Below are 20060 nucleotides of genomic sequence, written 5' to 3'. Positions count from 1 at the left end.
TGGAGTGACCACACACCTCTGGCCGAAATGTCCTTAAAGTGAAGTCTAAGTACGATATATATCTCAAATTATGTATGCACTGTCATTTCCCCACATAAACATAACAGTCTGCAATTAAATGGTTGTCTCCTGTGCGCTTCACTTCCTCCTTGGCGCACCGGTAACTTTCTCAAAAAAAAAAGTGCGAGATACTTTCTGGTGACCATGAGAAACTTTCTCGTGCTCACCAAAAAAATCTCGTGCGCACGAGTTAGTATCTCGTGCGCACCAGAAAGTATCTCGTGCGCACGCTCTGTTTTTGTTTTGTTTTTTCATGTCCCTTTAGGGGCTCCGTAGGATGAGCACCAACGGTAAAACAAAAAAAAATTCCCTCCCAGAGCTGTCAGCGCAGCGCCTCCACAGATCTGGCGCCCTAGGCGAACATGGTTACGCTGTAGGAAGTGTAGGTACAACGCTACATTTCCCGCCCCGCCGCAGTCATACAGTAGGCTACGGAGAGCAGCGAGAAACATTTCCTCAGGCATCGAAAAGCGGAACCGAAATTCACATTTCTAAATGATGCCGTTGGAATCTAAATGTTGGAACCAGTTCCGAACCGGAACCGGTTCTCGGTACCCAACCCTAGTCCTGCCTCTATTTTAAAGTATTGCATTATAATTTCAGGTGTATTGTGTGAATGTAAAAAGGTAAACAATGGGTATGTTGCCTGGAGGCAACATCATACCATAGAGGGTTACGTGTATCCAGAGATACATGCCACTAACATTGCCTAAACAAATAACACACACCAGCAAGCAAAACATGTGGATAGCAGATAACCCAATACTCTAATATAAATACTGTCAATCAAGATACAACTTCCACTGGCGTAGCAGGCTAACCCTGTTGTCCTTTAAGATTGATTGGTCAACAACATTTTCCAGTAAACTCAAAATACATTTAAAACTGTCTCCATTATTTATGGTCTGACATTTGCTGTTTGTTTTGCTTACCAACACACAATGTCAGGGTGATCTACAGTGACACACTCCTCTCCTCGCACAGCACAAAGCCACACTGCTTTTACCTCTGTGTGTCTTTTTTGCAATTAAGTGTGTGTGTGTGTCTTAGCATTACTATCCTTGTGGGGACCTCAATCTGTTTATACAGTCACGTGTGGGGACTCGCCTCCCTTATGGGGACATAAGTGAGGTCTCCATGAGGGGAATCATTAATTTTAGGGTGAAGACTTGGTTAGGGTTAGGGGTAGGCATGTGTTGGTTATAAGTTAGGATAAGTCTCCAGGAAATGCACGTAAGTCAATGTAATGTCCCCTGAAGCGATGTATAGTATAGATAGTGTGTGTGTGTGTGTGTGTATGTGTATGTGTGTGTGTGTGCGTGCGTGCGTGCGTGGTCTAACGAGTGTGACCAGACTGCAGGTGCAGCTTAGAGTGCAGATGTCAAATACAGCAACATGACTAACAAAATTATGTTCAAGGCTTACCGTGAAAGATTGGCCATGAATATTAGACGTGTATCTTGTGTTTGACAAGACATTCAATAATGAGCTTACTTATGAACGTATTTCCTGTGTCTTAGTTTGACCTTTGATGTTAGATACATAAAAGCGTTCTATGCCATCTGAAGTGTGAGCTTCTTCCTGAACTGTATTTTAGAAGAATTGTCACAGCAAAAGAGGATGAACAGCACTTCCCCCTGGCTTATCTGTCTCTCACATCATTTAAAACTAAATGTTAATTTGTCTTATCTCTTTGGAGCAGGTTCCTTAATGTGCTAGTGGTGGTTACATTTTTATTTGTAAACCAAGTCAGACACTAAATCATACTTGAGGCTGTGTTAGTTGTTTCATGGAAAGGTCACAGGCAGAGGACGACAGAGGAATCGCCACAAAGGCTGTTGGGATGACAGATGGAGAAAATATTTGGTGACTAATGCCAAAAAAGCGACGTCCCAAAAACAGAGAGGTTCATTATTTTATTTATGTAAAAGACAATTTGATTAAATATACTGCCTTTGCCTATATGCCTTTGAGATTGTTAGGTTCGACATGTTTAAATAATGCTTTTGTCTAAATGTGACAAGAGTGTATCGAGGTCCTAATCAGATTATCTATCTATAATGATTAGCAGAGTTTTCCGCTTAATGGATGGCGAGATAAATAAACTACAACATTCCTGATAATCAATTATTATTTAACATGGTAAGACATTGGTAAATTATATTTTAGAGCATCAATTCCCCATAAAAGCAGATTTCAGCCCTACCAATATGAAGATGTTTCTCTGATGTGAAGAATTGTTACGTGAATACTTTAAGACTGTTGGTCAGACTGAACATCACATTTGAAGATATCATCTTAGACTCAAAGAAACAAGAATGGAGGACATTTTATAGACTAAAAATTGCAAAGTTCCCCACTTTGGGACAGGTATAAGGAAAATGGTCAGCACCTTAATCTAAAGGAAAATAACTCAATTGAAGCCTTACATAATACAAATGAATTATTACTGCCCCCAAGAAGGTTATGTAGTTTTTGGTTAGATTTGCTGGTTTGTCTGTTTGTCAGCAAGGTTGAAGGTAAAATACTGACCCTGTTTATTTTATTGAACTTAATGTTAGAGTTCAGCATGGACCAAGGAAGAATCTATTAAAAAAGAAATGGCATTGGTGGAGGTCTACCTCAAATGTCGTAAACCCTAATGTTTGTTTGTTTTCACAGGGAAGTTGTTTTGGGATCTGAGTAGCTAGTTTAAAGGGCCCATGTCATGCTTTTCTGGTTATTACCCATCCCCTTGTGTGTTATGAAGGTTTTATGCATGTAAACGGTCCCAAAGTCACAAACCCTCAAAGTACACCCTGTAGCGAGAAAAACTAACACAGAAAAGACCTGTCTATGCTGCCCCAGAACGCCTTGGAGATTTTTTTCTTTTTCATTTTTTTCTTCCGGGAACCAAGTGACGTAACGACGAGCCCATGGACCAATTGCGGAGCAGTTACGTTAAGTCCTGCACTGCTGCACTGCTCTAGGGATGTTTTGTCAGGGCTTCACGTGTGTGTGTGTGTGTGTGTGTGTGTGTGTGTGTGTGTGTGTGTGTGTGTGTGTGTGTGTGTGTGTGTGTGTGTGTGTGTGTGTGTGTGTGTGTGTGTGTGTGTGTGTGTGTGTGTTGTGTGTGTGTGTGTGTGTGTGTGTGTGTGTGTGTGTGTGTGTGTGTGTGTGTGTGTGTGTGTGTGTGTGTGTGTGTGTGTGTGTGTGTGTGTGTGTGTGTGTGGTCGGGCTGGGTTTCGCTGTGTCTCGCTGTCTCGCAGATGGCCACTGGGCTCATAGGGAGGGGGGGGCAGGACAGAGAGGGAACATAGTATACTATACAGAGATGCTGTTTGACAAACCAATGTGATTTTGGAAAATTGCACAATATAAATATATTTTAGTATACCTCAACAATGGAATTATGATCAGTAGAAATGGTCATGACATGGGACTTTTAATGTAATCGTAAAATACTATAGGGACTAAAGTCAGCATGATGTCGGAGCATTCTCCTTTTATTACTTAACTGTTATTTGGCCCTCTCCAGGCTACCAAAGACATTAAACAAATACAATCAAGCAAAGAAGCTTTGCACAGTAAAAAAATAAGCAAACACCACTCAATTTCTTCCTTTTTACAAGCTGACTTTTCTTTTAGCGACAGCAATCGTTGACTAGTGTTCGCAGCGTTTTACTGAGCCCTCATCTTTCTGAGAAATACAGCAATTGTAAGCCCTCTGAGCAGTAAGCCTCTTTTTCCCTTCATCAATAATTTTAGCAGCAGCACTGAAGAGCCTCTCATTCTCAAGCATGGTGCAAGCTACAAAGAGAAATGTAGATGCAGGAGCCAGACGAGGGAGAGGTCGGTCCATTCTCCAGAACTGGAAAGATAAGAGGAACAGTTTGCTTACTAAAATAGGTTGCTTTCTCAAAAAGAGAGCACTACTGTCAGCTGGCCCAGGGTCAGATTTTGCTCTCACTCCTCCAGGATTTCATCAGAAACACAACCAGCTCTGCAATGCCATACCATCATGCCAGCCTTTCAGCAGAAATATTATATAAAGACACTGAGAAGAGTATTTCTGTGAGCAGGGTCCTGAGCGGAGGTTTAAGCACGGTTTTAGCTGGCAGAACCAACTGGAATCACAAACCTGTCTTTGGAGCCTGGAGGGCCGATTCCTCATCCAGCAACTCCTGTCACCGCTAAGCATGAGCAGACAATCTGCCAGAGCCACCCCCACCACTCCTGCACAAATAATTTATAGAAGTGGAGATGCAAAAAGCTTTTTGTAAACATATTAATTAGTGATTTGCATGTTATCTAGGCACAGGGAGTACTGGAGACGCATATTTAAAAATAAAATAAATTCCTTGCCAGCTAATTACCAGCCCTCTACAAATATCAAGTTGCATTGATTGCCAATACCAAAGAAAAGATGTGGGCATACACACACAATTTTTTTTTTAACAAGGTCTGCATCATTTGGAAACATTATGGCAAATGATAATGTAACTGTATTGCGATTTGCAATATAGGAAATAACCATTTAGAAAAACTATACAAATGATCATTGAAAAAGATATTGAAATCATCATGGTTTGATTTTTTTTTATTAGATCTGTAGCAAACAATGTTTTTTATTTAATATTTAAAATACCGGGATTTCTCAGGAGCATTTCAGTACTTCATTCGGATATTATTACATATTTAGCCTTTACCAAATATGTAGCTTACAGTGATTTTCATTGGTTCATAATGCAATCCTAAAAAACTGCATCGATATATTTTAATTTTAACCGTTTAATATTTATGCAAAAATAAATATTTTTCTGCACATCGTCATGCCCTCCAAGAGAGACTGAAATAATGTAAAACGGAGAAAAGAGGAGGCAGGACTTTGGCTGTCAACATTATATCCGGAGGATTCCTCTGCGACAAGAGGCCACGGAGGAACGCTCATATCAGGGTCTGTGGAGGAGATCTGGACCGCACACAGACAGGCCTCAGAAGACGAAACAAACTCAAGCAGCCATCAATTATTTCAGTTAAAGCATCGGCCATATGGAAATAACAGCAGGGCTCTGGATACACAGTAGAATAACATGTTGAGCTACCAGGGCATTCAGATATTTTTTGGAGAATTTACAATATACTACTAGGGGTGTAACGGTATCGGTATTCGTCCCGAACCGTCACGGTTCGGCACATGCAGTCACACGACGAATACGCCTTTTGGGAAAAAAGTCTGTCACTGACTCAGGGCAGTATCCATTACACTATATATAATCATGGGGGCGGTATTGTGCCTAAAAGCTGTTTGCCAGCCGCCCTTAAACAACAAATGAAGAACAAGAAGAAAACACAACAAAACGAACAAAATACAAGAAGAAGAACAGTTAGCATGGCGATTTCAGATAACACACAGGAGCTAGAAGACCCACCTGCTTCTTTTAAATCAGCTGTGTGGGAACATTTCGGGTGGTGGATCGGACGAGGACGGTGTGTTGGCGTTGTTCGACAGCTAACACACGCCAAACATGCTAAATCATATCAGAATGCATCAGCCAGATTTGCCAATCACCGGAGCCCGGCAAAAGACAACAGCAGTTCAACAGCTTATCCCCGCTGTTTTTAAGAAGCCAATAGACATGAAAGCCGAGAGACCAAAATAAATAAAGGAAGCATATATATTTCACAGCCTGTCCTCCTACGAAAAACGACCAAATAGGTTGATTGTTCAGCAACTTATTACGACCCATAGTCACGTTTTAAAGTGTAGCACCTCTAGTGGTCGTGTAAGAAACAACATGCTCCCGTTGATTGCAAACGCTCCGGAGGGTCGTTTATTCACAAATAAGTATTAACCCTCTCTGGAAAATCCTAAATTGTGGAATAGTTTGGCCATTAAAATGCTTTTTGATTAGATTTCTAGCGAGAAGTGTATATTATACTTTTAGAATCTACGTCCAGTGGATGTGTAGGATCTATAGTTTAATAGATATTATGAAGATGATTTGAGGTCTCGCCAGGAGAACGTGTACTACGTCTTTATGCAGCGTCCATGTAAAGTTGGCGTCAACCCTCACGGGGTGAAAACAGTATTTCCGGTCTCAAAGTTTTCATAATAAAACCTGAAGTATTCCCCTCACTGTCAAATGATTACACAGTGATATCTGCATTACTCATCAACTAAAAAACATCAGTTTATCCTTGTTGATTACACAATATTGATTGGTTTAAATTGTGTACAATGCTTTTGTGTTTTTAACCTTCGATTAGAAAAACAAATAGTTTTTAGACACTACAGAGTTTCCGATGACACTACATTACCCAGAATCCTCAGCTATCGTTTGGGACTACAACATCCGCTTTGCTTTACAAACCCCGTGATTAGTCCTCAAGCTCTGTGATTGGAAGTTGGAGTGGCAGTGCAACAAGGTTACGCTGAGCGTCAAACAGCCCTTTGAAATGAAATGTAACCACGGCAGCCTATCCAAAACTGGACTCGAACGGGTCCAGCCCAGCTCTTCCCCCCCCCAGAACTACACATGCTGGCTATTGTGTTTCGCAACTTGTTCTATGGCACGTCTCTACTGGGAATTGTAGTTTTAAAAAGACGTTTTCGTATTTCCCATAATTAGAAGTTGCCAGTATTAAACTGTGTACAGCCCTGGAGGTTTAGGGGATACGAAACACATTGGTGTTATCAAATTAAAGAAATAAAGAGTTCTCATGAACTAAGTTCTGATGAACCTTTGTGGGAAAAGTACTGCGGTGTGAATGCGCCTATTGGTTTCTGGGTTTCATCAATGTTTTCCTATATTTGCTCTTTTCTTAGGAAAGTGTAGTTTTCATAGATTCCAAATTATTTGTTGACTTGATTTTGACAAGTTGATATTTATAAAATTAAAAGAGAAAAACTCACTGAAGCCACAGAAATGAACACTTTATTTTCCATTTTGTCTCTTTCATTGATGGTTATTTAAAATGTGACTTCTTAGAATTGATAGTTTTGATAAAAATAAATTGCATCTGTAAGCTCCCGGTGATTGTCTCATTCATGCTGATGTCTCTCACACAAAGGCTAATGAGAACGGTGGAGAAGCTCTTGGATGACGTTGACTGAAAGATCTGAGAACCCAAAGAGTCCTTACTGGTCGTGCTCTGAATAATAAGGTTAATATGCAGATACGGTTGTGTGCACCAACTACTAAGGACACGGAACCACTCTTTACAAACAGCAGAAAACATTTGTAACTGACTCGTCTGCTTCCAATGTCATGTTTTTTCTAATAAAACTGGCATTTTGTGAAAGGTTACATTCAATTCAGTGCCCATTTAGTTGGTCTCTGATATGATCTTAATATATTCTAACACAACTAACGGGTTTACAGACAACTCAGAGATGGGAATTTTCCAAAATTGATTTCCAAACATCCGACCTCCAAAAATTACAGGTATATTACACCAAATAAAAAACATGGCTAACCGTGACAAGCTAACGTTTCTTTCGGACGTGTACACAAAACTAAACCCTCTGCATTGCAGCGTTCACTTTTTTGGCCTTTTTAACATTGTTCCGTAAGAGACAACTTTCAGAGATTGTTTACCACAAGCAGGTACTTGCCAAAAGGGTTAGGGTGCATATGTATTGCAGTGAGACTATAGAGACAACTGCTTTGGTTTTTTTTAATATAGATTTGCCCCGAGTTTACAAGTAGAAACTGTGCTTTTTAGAGTTATTCCATTGTATTTCTAGCAGTAGGTCAGAAGTGTTTCAAGCTTTGAGTTATCTGGAGTGCGGCATTAGGCACATCAGTGCGTTGTGCTAAATGCTAACATGATCACGTCTGGAGGAAACCTGAAAAAAGCCATTTCACAAAATGTCTTCATGTTTATGTTCATTAATGAAATAAATAATGAATCTTTGCAAAGGGTGCCAGGCAGCGACTTGTCAACATGCACACAGTTCATACATGTTTTATGGTGAGAACTGCTCAGTCTTGTGATTTCTGTAAGGACATGCTGAGAGCATTTGTCCTGAGGTAATAATACAAAGTACCATAGATGATAAGCAGAACTGGTCTCAACCAGCTAAAACAAAGAAGCAACACATGGATCAGGCCAAGGCCAATTCGTTTGTGTAGTGCATACAAATGAAAGATAACATGGATCATACGTAACTATTGATTAGACACAGACAGTCAGCAATCTATGGTTACTAAAATTAACAATGACATTTCTATATTACATATTTGCATTAAAATGATTATATCTCCAATAAACACACAAACAATCTCACAATGCTGATGTTTAGCAGGTATAATGGTTACCAAGTTTACCATCTTAGTTTAGCATTACATTTTATTTATCTTTATACAGTACATATACTTTTATGGGGTGCATTCTGCGCTAGAGCTAGGAAGCAATAAAGAGCTGGCGAGAAACTCAATGGGAATGTTGTTGTTTTCTGATGTTGTGGCCAGGAAATAAAATAAATAGCTTATTCTAATTTCCTGCTGCACAGTTGGTTTGACTAAGTACAAAGTAGCTGTTACAAGGACTCCTGAGCTGGCAAGACTGATAGGCCGAGGCAAGAGATGGTCGAGATATTTCAGTCTGGACCAAAGTGGTGGACAGTCAGATTAATGGGATTCATTTCCTTAGGGAATTATTAACAAATCCTACTGCTAACTTGCACTTATGACAGTAAGCCTTCACCAATACACCTGCCTTTCATCACAGCCTTGGAATATTGAAACGTGGAATGTAAACACCGTTAACAAATGAAGACATTCCAATCATTTATAGAGCTTAAAAAATATACTTCTATCTGTCATCTCAACGCAGCTGGAAAGCCTCACTGCTACACTGTTGTCTGTGTTCTATAACAGAGTGAAAGCATACTCATGACGATTACACAAACACCTGAACTTCCAGGGAACAAAGGCAGATTCCACAGAGGAGCTGGCAGATATATTGCTGACAGTATTAGCTTTGTAAAAGAAACACTACAGCAGGTACAGCTGCTACTCTCTCCCCACAGCTGCAGTATGAAAGTCTGTCAGAGATCAATTGAAGAGCTCTTCACTGTGGATCCACACGCTAAGCATCTTCCATCTCCTGTCTGGAAAGCACAGTTCAGTCACTCATACGTTTTCTTGCCTCCCTAAGGAGGAACTTTTCCATTAAAATTATTTTACCGCTCTCCTGCTAATGTTTTTCTTAATGAAATGACTCATTATAGGTTTTTGGATTCACAAACAAAAGGAAAGTTAAATTGACATTTATTTTAAAAAGGATGTAATATGTAATTTGTACACATTAAAATGCCTTAAAACAAGCCAATATAGAATTTGTTGGGTTCTGAACTTATCCCAAATGTTTTCTACAATTTTGAAACGCAGAGATAATTTGAATGAGACACTTTTATAAATGTGGGTCGTTTATAACTATTTAAAAATCTATTTTAATTTACTGAAAAAAAGCTAGATCTTTTAAAGAAAGAAGGTGAGCATGCGTTAAGGAGGAAACCCTTATTTAAATGACCAAACTGCTTTATTCAGTGTTTTTGATCAGCGTGTCAGTTTGTTTTATATAGGAGGTGACATCTGTGGCTAATTCAGCTCCCGGTAAAAATACATAATTCAAGCTTAATAATAGGCTGTGTTTTTACTACACTCATATCTATAATGGATATACATCTAGACAACAACCCTACAAATGCCAAACCCCTCGAGGTCACTGTCACGCAATGTTTTCAATTTTCATGAGTGCTCGTAAATATACAGTATCTTCACACTCAGACAAAGCACCCAGAGGCGCAGCAGAGTGATGATAATCACTTTGGGGATACATCAAGCAATTACACATTGAACAAATATAATGGACTCTGGGTTTTTCACTTCCTGCAGAATGCATGTCGCTCAGTCTGCAGTGATTGAGTGATCACAATCGATTGGTATTACGATTGAAAAATGAAAACCTTCCAAAAGAAGCAGAAGTGTAGCAGTGTTCACCGACCAGAACAGACCAGTCACAATCAATCCCTGTTTATTCTCTGATTCTTAGTTTAGGTCTGCCTAAATAGTGAATAGTGTCCAGTCCTGTGTAAACTGCTCATGACATTTATTTAGAAATGACTTGCAATAACAATACATAAACCTACACGCACACAATGCTTGATGATTTCCTTTCCCTCCGCCTTACTAAGTGATTTCCCAAAGGGGCTGAAGGAGCTGGGATCAGATTGACATGTCCTCTTTTGAGTAGCTGGGTCGCAGCTCTGCATGATTACGAAAGCCCACATGAGGGAGTGTTACAGCCATCAGCACATTCAGAAACAGAGAATAGGCAGAAGTGATACTGGAGTGAGTTGCTAATTTACACAAAGCAAACCCTAGAAAAAATGCAAGTCCAAATGACCCGAAACACTACAACAATAGAGACATTGTTCTTTTCCACAAGAATACGTCTCCTTTCCTCAAAGGAAAATCAATACTCAAAAGAACAGCCATTGGCACAATGCTGGGAACAGAATCTATTCTTTATTTAAAGAACTGGACAAAGCACAATTTTGCAGCAAGATTCAGCAATTACACAGGTACAAGATGATCCGCTAAGAATTGAAAAGCATTTTATTTCACTCTCAGTCCTGATACAAGCCCAACCAGTAATGGGCCACAGCCCCTTTAACCTGGCATATAATGATCAAAAAGTTGCATACAAAACGTATCATGAAAGCACCAGAGCAACAATTCATGCAGCCACTTCAGCAAACCTGGTGCTTAATATCAGCCTGTGAAATTCATCATACTGTACAAGTAAGCACACCAAAAGTGAAACTGGTTTTCTCTTCGTTGCGGGCAGACACTTTGCATTTGTTAGAGCTCGAGAACAAATGGTTAGACGCTACAATAATTCGTTGCATGTCATTCATGTCGTCGCTGTTTTTCAAGTTGCAGCACTGCTGGAGAGAGTCAACTAGTTTTGAAGTCATCCTTCAAGTAAATTCAGCACCACGTCTCATGAATGAGGGATTAAACGATTCGTGAACAGAGGAGAGTGAGCACCACTTAATGCAGACATGAAGTCATAGCTCGTTTAAAATTATACACCCAGTCATTTGAAATAACTAAAACCACGTTTTTGTTGTGTTTTTTTTGCATTCAACAGAAAATAACCAGAGTAACTGAATGATTAGTGCAGTAAAGCACAAGTTCCAAAACAATATGATACTATATTGATTCTTTATTTCTCACAAAGTCCGCCAAAATTGATTTCTATTGGATTTAGGAGCCTGCAATTAATATCAGACTATAATATATTTCCATTAACACATCAAACAAATCAGTTCAATGTTATCTACCCACTTAAAGCAACCACAATTAGATCTGATAATTGTTTTACCGGGCTATTCCGAACATCTAAATTAAACACTATCTATTCTTTTTTATATTAAGACAATTATTCACTATAAAGTGCCACATTTGTCATCTTCAAGCACTGTGTGAATGTTTAGAAAGGAGGTATGCTTGGAAAGAAATGGTAGAGACGTGATAGTTTAAAAAAAAGGTGTATCTTAAAAATGATTTTTACTTTGTATCAATGAGCCATATCCATTTCAATGTACTGGTAAATCTCTTTCAATGAGGTCACATCATTTAATAAAATAGGTCTTATCAAAAGGAATGATTGTACACCTTTTACCCTTTACCCATGTTCATTAGAGCTGAAAAAAAACCTATTCGTATCAATTACAAATCTAATGGTTTAACAATTTTTTCAACAAAAAGTTAGAAAATATTGACAAATGGTGATTTATTTTAAAGACGGCTTAAGTGTACTTCTTTTAAGAGGTAATGGTGTTGACTTTACTGTCCAAAAGCCAACAGAGAATCAATATAAAATCGGAAATAATAAAGAAGAAAAGTGAAAAAAATACAACTTTTCAAATTTGAGAAAGCTGGAACCAGAAATGTTTGCAATTTTTTCGTTATAAATAATTTGATGACATATCAATCAACCGTAGTGTTTTTGTTGATTGATTCCCTGCCTGTTGTCTAATCAATTAATGGTCAATTTCAGTACTAGTTTTCATATGAGGCACCTCAGATACACACACAGTCTTCCTTTACCATTAGTGTTCTGAAACCTGTGGTTAGAGCACACATCCTTATCTGTCACTGGACTCATACCTAAAACTCAATATTGGAGACCATTTGGATCACCTTGAGAGGTCCTTAGTGGGACCCCGGACCTTACAGCAGTTAAACGCAGATAGTATCCTATAATATGTGTGGATTAGGAGTCTGAGCATTTTACGACAGGTGCATGGCACAGATCAATGGCACAGTGCAGCTTCCAATTTCACGGTGCATAGTGCGAGGCTGCGCGTAAAGTGATTCATATCTGGTGCAACTGCAGAGTAGTCAATATCCTTGAGTGCCCTCCGGTGAGCGATTGATTCCAAACAAAAACCACACACACAGCAAGGAAACAGGTGCATGGAGACATATCTGCAGTGCACTAGCAGCTTCACTTCCCCTTATTTACATAGTCGGCCATGACTAAAACAATTAGCATTTCAGATGAGATGGTGGTAAAAGTTGCACTCACCCAAACGAAAGGTCGGGAGTGTGTGAGCGCGTTCCAGTGAAAGGGATCCGGAGACAGGGATGTCCCGCCTGTTTGATCCTCTCCACTCACAGCCGATTATACACACACACCCGCAAAGAGGCTTCCATGCTGCTTTCTGTGCAAACGAGAAGCAGGATCAGCTGCTGACCCAAGATGTGTCCCATGTGTCACACCCTATCTTCCGGAAAGCACGGACACACAGACCCGCCTGTGTTGTCTACAGTGAAGCCGGAGTGAAGACAACCAGCGGCGGCATGCACACACTCCGCCCGCAGCTGGCTATTATTGCACCACTACCTCTGAAATGTGCACACAGCAGAAGGACACACTCACACACTTCTTTGAGGCGCGTCGGATAAACCCAACTTTTATTATTCCACCACAAACGAATCCACGGGTCCTAAAATCCGCCCTGTTCCCGCCATGGATGTATAATAAGAACGTTAGGTTCCCGCAGCATGACCAAAGCCGTGCATCCACCACACTATTTTACACTACCATATTGATTACAAACAGCATTATGCATAGGGAATTGGATTACCCGTTTTATTATAAAAGGTGCCTACTATGGGTTGTTTTCATTGTCCATCCACTGGAGATTATATTGAACAAACAGTGGATGTATGCAGCAGAAATGCAGCTAGCGCCTCTGCTGGCCATTTTTTCATATTTCCGATTGAGAAAATGTTGAATGAACGCCTGAGTAATTAGTGGAGATAAGCAGAGTGGTCATTGGGACTGCAGATGGTAACATCATAATTACTGAGTCCAATGCAGCCTATACACAGAACATGTTGCAGGCACTACAAGCGCCAACTGTGGCCATCATACTGTGACAATACCAGTTACATCCTTCATTTCCTGTCGGGAGGTTTTCCTTCCTTCCCTTTATTTATTTATTTTTAATTATGAAAACCCCAGCCCATAAATAGGGTGACATGTGATTAAAACACCCACACTTTTATCCAAGAAAGTCGATGGACTGTCAGTACAGCAGTAGACTAACCCATGCTGACAATCCTTACAGGCCTGCTTCAACGTGATTCACTCTCTCTGAGTTAACCATTTGCATAATCCCACAGAAACCATTATCCTCCTCAAATCCCCCCAACCACCATCCCCTTCTGAATAGTGTTAATTGAGTGGATGTAACAGGGAAAATGTATAGTATTTTCTTATAGCAACACAATTTTTAATAACCTATGGAACCCATCCGCCCATCGTGTATCTCTTACAAGATTATGTATTAGTATGTGAATATCTACAGTAAACACATTCAAGAGAAAATATTATTTTACTGTTTATTTGGATGTTGTGGAGCCAATTGGATTTTTTCAATTATTACATTACATATCTTGCATTTATTTTCAATCTAAAAACATGTGTCGCAAAACAAAATGTAATAGTATAGCTTTTATAATATATTGATCGAGGAAGTAATTTTTAGTAAATTTGTTTCATTTGTAAAACAAAAAACGAAAAACGTTCATCGCAATTACCCAAAACTCTCAATGACACTGTTTAAAATAGTGTCATTTTTGTTTTTCATCCTAATATTTTCCTCTGTGGGATGAATAAAGGAATTCTGATTCTGAATCTGATTTGTTTTGGATGGTTAGAAAAAAACAAATAAGCATAAATGAAAAGAATATTACAAATAATTACAATTCGAATATTTGAGAAGGAACAATTGTTATATCTGAAAATGATGTAAAAAAGTAAACAATTATTTTCTAATTGACTAAGCGTCTCACCTCCAACTTCTGGTGGTGGTGGGTAGTTGAATCTAGATAAAAGCATAATGTTGTGCTGTGCAGTTAAAAAAGTACAATAATTCCCTCTGAAATGTTTTTAACCTCCAGTCACTGTACACACTGCACCGTTTATTGGACTTAAAAATGGACCAAACATGCAGTGGTGGGGAAGTGGGTCCTCTCCCTCCCCTGTGTCGGCCGAGGGGGAAGTTCATTTCAAGTTCATTTAGTTTATTGGCAACAGCTTTAGCCTCACAGCACAGCACTGGCTCACACCCTGGGATAAGGGGCAGCATGTCCTCCCTCACATCAACCTCCAAATGTAAAGTATTTCCCAGCCAATTCTGTCTCTGGGTACTTTACAGATGTGTGTCCCCACAGAGCCCGCTGCACAGCGTGCTGCCTCTGCTTGTTCTCAGATGAGTCATCGTGAAACTCAGCCGATACACAGCCTTGTATGTGCATGGCAAATGTGGCTGAATCGTGATGTCTGTAGAGCAGTGGTTCCCAAACGGTGTGCCGCGGCACACTGGTGTGCCGTGAGGCAAGTCCGGGTGTGCCGTGGGATTTTGTGACAACCATACGTTATTATTGCAATATACAACTACATAAAAATAATTATTTTTTTATTTACTATATCAGTACTTTGTAGGTTTATATGTACGTAATCTGCGCGACTACATCTCCACCTGCAGTGCTGCATAAACATGGCTGAGTCAGCGATAACTCTCGAGGGGTGGAGGTATGCCCATTATTTTGAGTTCATCCGAAGAATAGACAGGAATGTGACGGTGAGGTGCAAACTGTGTCCAGGCCAGAAGCTGTTATCCACTGCTGTGACACCACGTCAAACCTCAACAAGCACCTGCAAAGAACACATGCTAGGTGAAGCTACCGCACACGCTATAGAGGCTTCTCAATACTCAAATTTCCCCTCCTCGACTCCCCTCCTCGACTCCCCTCCTCGAGACTTAGTCCCGCCCACAGGAGATGCGAGCGGAGGACCGAGGAGGGGAACCGGGGAAAGAGGAGGGGAAGCAGCAGACGTTTAAAGAAATGAGAACTCCTCTCCTCTGAGCGGTCATATTAAAGCGACGTCCGTTCATTATTACGTGGCAACAGCTGCATCAGCTGTCGAGTGTTTTGTCATATTTTATAATCTCTGTTAGATCAGCTGAACATTGTTCCCCCACATATTTACCTTGAATTCATTGAGAGTGCGGTATAATGAGACAATAACAGGCTACAGATGCGGACACACACACACAAATATATTTATATAAATATATGCAATTTAAAGTATGAGAGCACTCTCATAATAACGTAACACAATCAGAGACTGAAATGGGGAATTGAAATTACGGGCCAAAAGTTGTATTTGCAAGTATTAAAAGTAAGCAGAGGACACCAAACCAACTGAGACCTGTCTGTCCGCCGCATCTGCGCACACATTGTACCACACACACACCTACACACTGTACAGGACATACCTACACACTGTACCACACACACACACACACACACACACACACACACACACACACACACACACACACACACACACACACACACACACACACACACACACACACACACACACACACACACACACACACACACACACACACACACACACACTGTACCACACACACCTAAGCTCCTAAAGCATAATCAGGCTACAGCCGTTGTGTATTTTAGTATGTGAAGCACTAAATGTTCTTAGAAAAATATCGACTCTTTGTTTGTATATATCTACTAAACTAAAGCAAATAAAGAGAGTAGGTCTGTTATACTGAGTGATATTTATTTTACACACTGCTCTGCTTTCTGCAGGACCTCACAGCTGTTCTCACTGTAAACATCGCGTTGCGATGAGAGCAGTTTCTAAAATAATATCCAGGGGATGCATGCAGAGCTGTCATTGGCTGAGATAAGTCCGGCCGTGTGTCACGCCTCCACCGTTCCCGGAAATGCATCCGCGGAGGAGCCGTGGAGGAACCATCAGTGTATCCTCGGTTATAGCTCCTCCAGAGAGCCTCCTCGACGCTCGATCCTCGGTCCTCGGTGTGCATTTAGAGAAATGAGACGTCCTTCAAAATGGCGCGCTGAAATTCATTTCCGGGTCACTACCGGAGGACCGAGGAGTCGAGGAGGGGACATTTGAGTATTGAGAAGCCTCTTATGTGTTTGTTTATATCACAGTCTGTTCTTCTTCTCTGTCTTCCGGTTGTTGCCTGTTTTGAATGACGAATACACACTACCGCCGCCTGCTGGTAAGGAGAGTTATTGCCACTCAGGCATGCGCAGTTCGTACGTGCTCGGCTGAAGTCTTTGCGGTGTCTGGTTCCAGTGCAACACATGGCCAACACGCAGGAGAACACGCCGACGCAACAGAGTGAGCAGAGATAGACTGCGCAAAATATACAGATAGCAGGAGACAGAGAACAGCCCTGGTCAGATAGGAAAACATTCAGGATGGAAACTGAACTAAAGAGAACATTTGAAACTTTAGCGGTCTGCGTGATCTGCCTGCAGGGAGGGGCGGGCCGGCCCTGCGAGTAAAGTAACGAGTTACTTTATATAGAGAGTAACGAAGTAGTGTAATACTTAAGTAATATGTAATATGTAATATATTACTTTTTTTTAGTAACGACTGTGCTGAAATGTTACATTTATAATTTGTAGTTCAGGACCATGGACAATGCAGCTTCCTTGCATTGACAGTTATCTGTGCTGAATTTCCTTTGTCTCATTTTTAATGTTGTGACCTGTCTGGTTTAAATGAGTGTGTTGCTGCTTTGATGAAGCCTAATTTGATAACGTTTCAAATTCATTTCTGAAATATTTCGTTACTAAATATTTCATGAGTAATATAGTTGTCTTTGTTACATTTTATTTGGCATTTGTAAATAATTATGCACATTTACAGATATTTTACATATGAGTGATAACACGTGTTATCAGGGCTATTTTGCACAATAGGTGTGCCTTGAGATTTTGACTTGTCCTTTGGTGTGCCTTGGGCACAAAAAGTTTGGGAACCACTGCTGTAGAGCATGACCAGATCATCATCAAAGCTCTGACGCTTGTGTTTGACCTTTATGCTGGTTTGACAGAGACACCTTTAGATCATAAGAGACTTAAAACAAAACTACAAAGAGACATAAAACGGTCACAAAGAGACACAAAACAACTGCAAAGAGACACATACAGAGTGCCAAGAGACACAAAACCACAACAAAAAAATGCATAACCACAAAAAATAAATAAAAAGAACTACAAATGTATAAAGTCTGTGTGTCATGCTTCTCAAGGAGATCTGGTGCCCTTTTGCATATATATATATATATATATATATATATATATATATATGACCAGGGGAGCAGTGTCACATTCAACCTTGATTCTACAATAAAGGGTTTGTTTTTCTTTTTTTTTAATTTCGTATTTCAGAAAGGTCAATAATTAAAAATCAATAAAAGAAGACTATTGCAGAAGAAAACAAAGAAATATGCGGGTCTCCTGGGGCTTGTTATTTCACCTTCACAAATTCCAAGGCTTAAAGGCTTTTTTTCAAACAAGACTCATTGATTCATTCAAGTCTTTTATCACCCTCGTCCTGATATGATTGGATCAGAGAAAGCTTTGCACCCCTTCTTTTACAGGAAAAAATAGACAAGACCCGATTCCACTCCAAAACCTTTGTCTCCTTGTGTGACCTTTTCAGTTCTCTTCTCATCTTTGTGTTATCGCAGCCGCTGTGTGTGTGTGTGTGTGTGTGTGTGTGTGTGTGTGTGTGTGTGTGTGTCTTTCACTGGGACAGATCCCCTACTGTATTTCCCCATCATGTATTCCTCTGAGGCTCAAGGTGGAGATAAGAGGCTAATGAGATCCTGCTTCCATTTCCCTTGCAGCCCCTTGGGATCCCACCTTAAATCCAGAAACTCCCCCTGGAGAGGGTGTGTGTCATCTTCACATGTGAGATCTGATGGAGCATGACAAAGTACTTCTTGCTGTGTGGTAATTGGTAGTGAGAGTGAGACAGGCAGGTGTAGGTGCAAGTGAGTGGGTTTCAAAATCTGAAGGCTGGTGATGGTTCTGTTTTCATGGTTCTGTTTAATTTCATTCTATTCATTGTATGCTTGTGGCACGACGCTCCAGGCTATACGTTGTTTTTCAGGCATTTTTCATGCCAATAGAAAGCAATCATCCAAAACAGTTTGTGATACCTTTGATTAATGTATCCTTAATTCCCACAAAGTTGATTTAAGATAATAATTAATTAACACAATTAAACAGTTTAATTCTTACATATATTACAGATTATATTCTAAAGGAAATGGATTTTGAGATTCTTTTATTTATAGTATAGTGATATAAAAGGCCAAAAAACTGTTGAATCCGTTGACTCTAAATTACACCATAATACAACACGAGTTTTGAAACTGGTTTCATCCAGATCTCATTGTTTAAATACATGCAAATTGGCATATATTGATTAGATAATGCATTATAAACACATTTAAAGATAGCATTTCAGAATATGCTACAACTATTTATTTTTAAGTATATTACCTTGGGAAGTTCCATGATGATATATTTTAGTTCAATTGTTTTACCATCCTTACCTGTGGTGCCTCCCCTTCAGACAAAAACAGCAGTGACTTGTTGGGTTGGGCTTCACTAAACTAACAAACTGTCCTTTTTTCCCTTGGAATGATGGGGACCAATAAAACATCCTGCCATGACTCACCGCTTTATATTTACAGGCTAGGTGGTGTAACACCGCCCCCTGCTGGTTCAACACGCTCAGTACTCTAATGACATGATACTACAGTGTTTGCATTGGGCTCAACATCAAAAGAATCACACTGTGCAATGTCTAGATAGAATAACAAATATGTGGCTTTAAAAAACAAGTATGTTCCTGAAGCTATTTTAAATGTGTATGTTAAACCTCTGGAACTTGATTATAGAGTTTGTTTCTTTTAAATATAGCTGCTTTTTTCGTTATTTATGCATGAGTTTCTAATGTCCGACTACTTTGGATTTGCAAACCTAAAGTTATGTGGTTTTACATTCATGGTGCTCTGTGTATTTTAACGTGTTCTTTTATGATGGTCTGATGTAGAAAGAAAGGCTTGATAAAGAGCAGGAAAGAGACTGAAAGGGACTGTGGGATTTAGTGGCATCTAGCGTTTCAGTTGCAGATGGAAACCAAATTATTAGGACGGCATACAGATACTTTGTCTAACTTTTTCTTTAACTTCAGCTTGTTTCCTGATCTAACACCTGTTAAAATCACTTCGATTGTGTTAAATATTTGAATTGATAGTTGTAAAAAAAACATATCTGGAGCATGCATTTGCTGTATCCCAAAACTAGTCCTTTTGTTTCCAACATTGCTTTAAAATTAAGGAGAAACAAAAAACCTACATTTTGATAGACTCTGAAACCTCTAAATGTAAATTTTTACATTGAAAAACCCAATGGTCAATCCATTAAACCACTGTCAACATTTATATGGGATATCTTTTTGTTTTAAAGCCTGAGTGAAACAGATCTTATAATACTTTTTGCCATGATAATCTTTCTAGGTAAAGTGTACCATGTTCTAAATTGGACTAAAAATAATGT

The 20060-nt window shown here is 39.7% G+C and overlaps 1 protein-coding gene across 1 annotated transcript in view; it reads right to left on the bottom strand.

Annotated features, from left to right (window-relative positions):
- Positions 1 to 13013, bottom strand: part of camkk1a (calcium/calmodulin-dependent protein kinase kinase 1, alpha a) — a 107341-nt gene extending 94328 nt beyond the window's left edge. Inside the window, exon 1 of the mRNA XM_034098650.1 lies at positions 12649 to 13013. The gene's annotated coding sequence lies outside the window, so the exon portion shown is untranslated. The remainder of the gene's footprint in view (positions 1 to 12648) is intronic.
- Between the last annotated feature and the right edge of the window lie 7047 nt (positions 13014 to 20060).

Source organism: Pseudochaenichthys georgianus, chromosome 14 (assembly GCF_902827115.2).
Source record: "Pseudochaenichthys georgianus chromosome 14, fPseGeo1.2, whole genome shotgun sequence".
Classification (NCBI taxonomy): domain Eukaryota; kingdom Metazoa; phylum Chordata; class Actinopteri; order Perciformes; family Channichthyidae; genus Pseudochaenichthys; species Pseudochaenichthys georgianus.
Note: the sequence above shows the minus strand (reverse complement) of the source record. Positions and strands in the feature narration are given on the sequence as shown.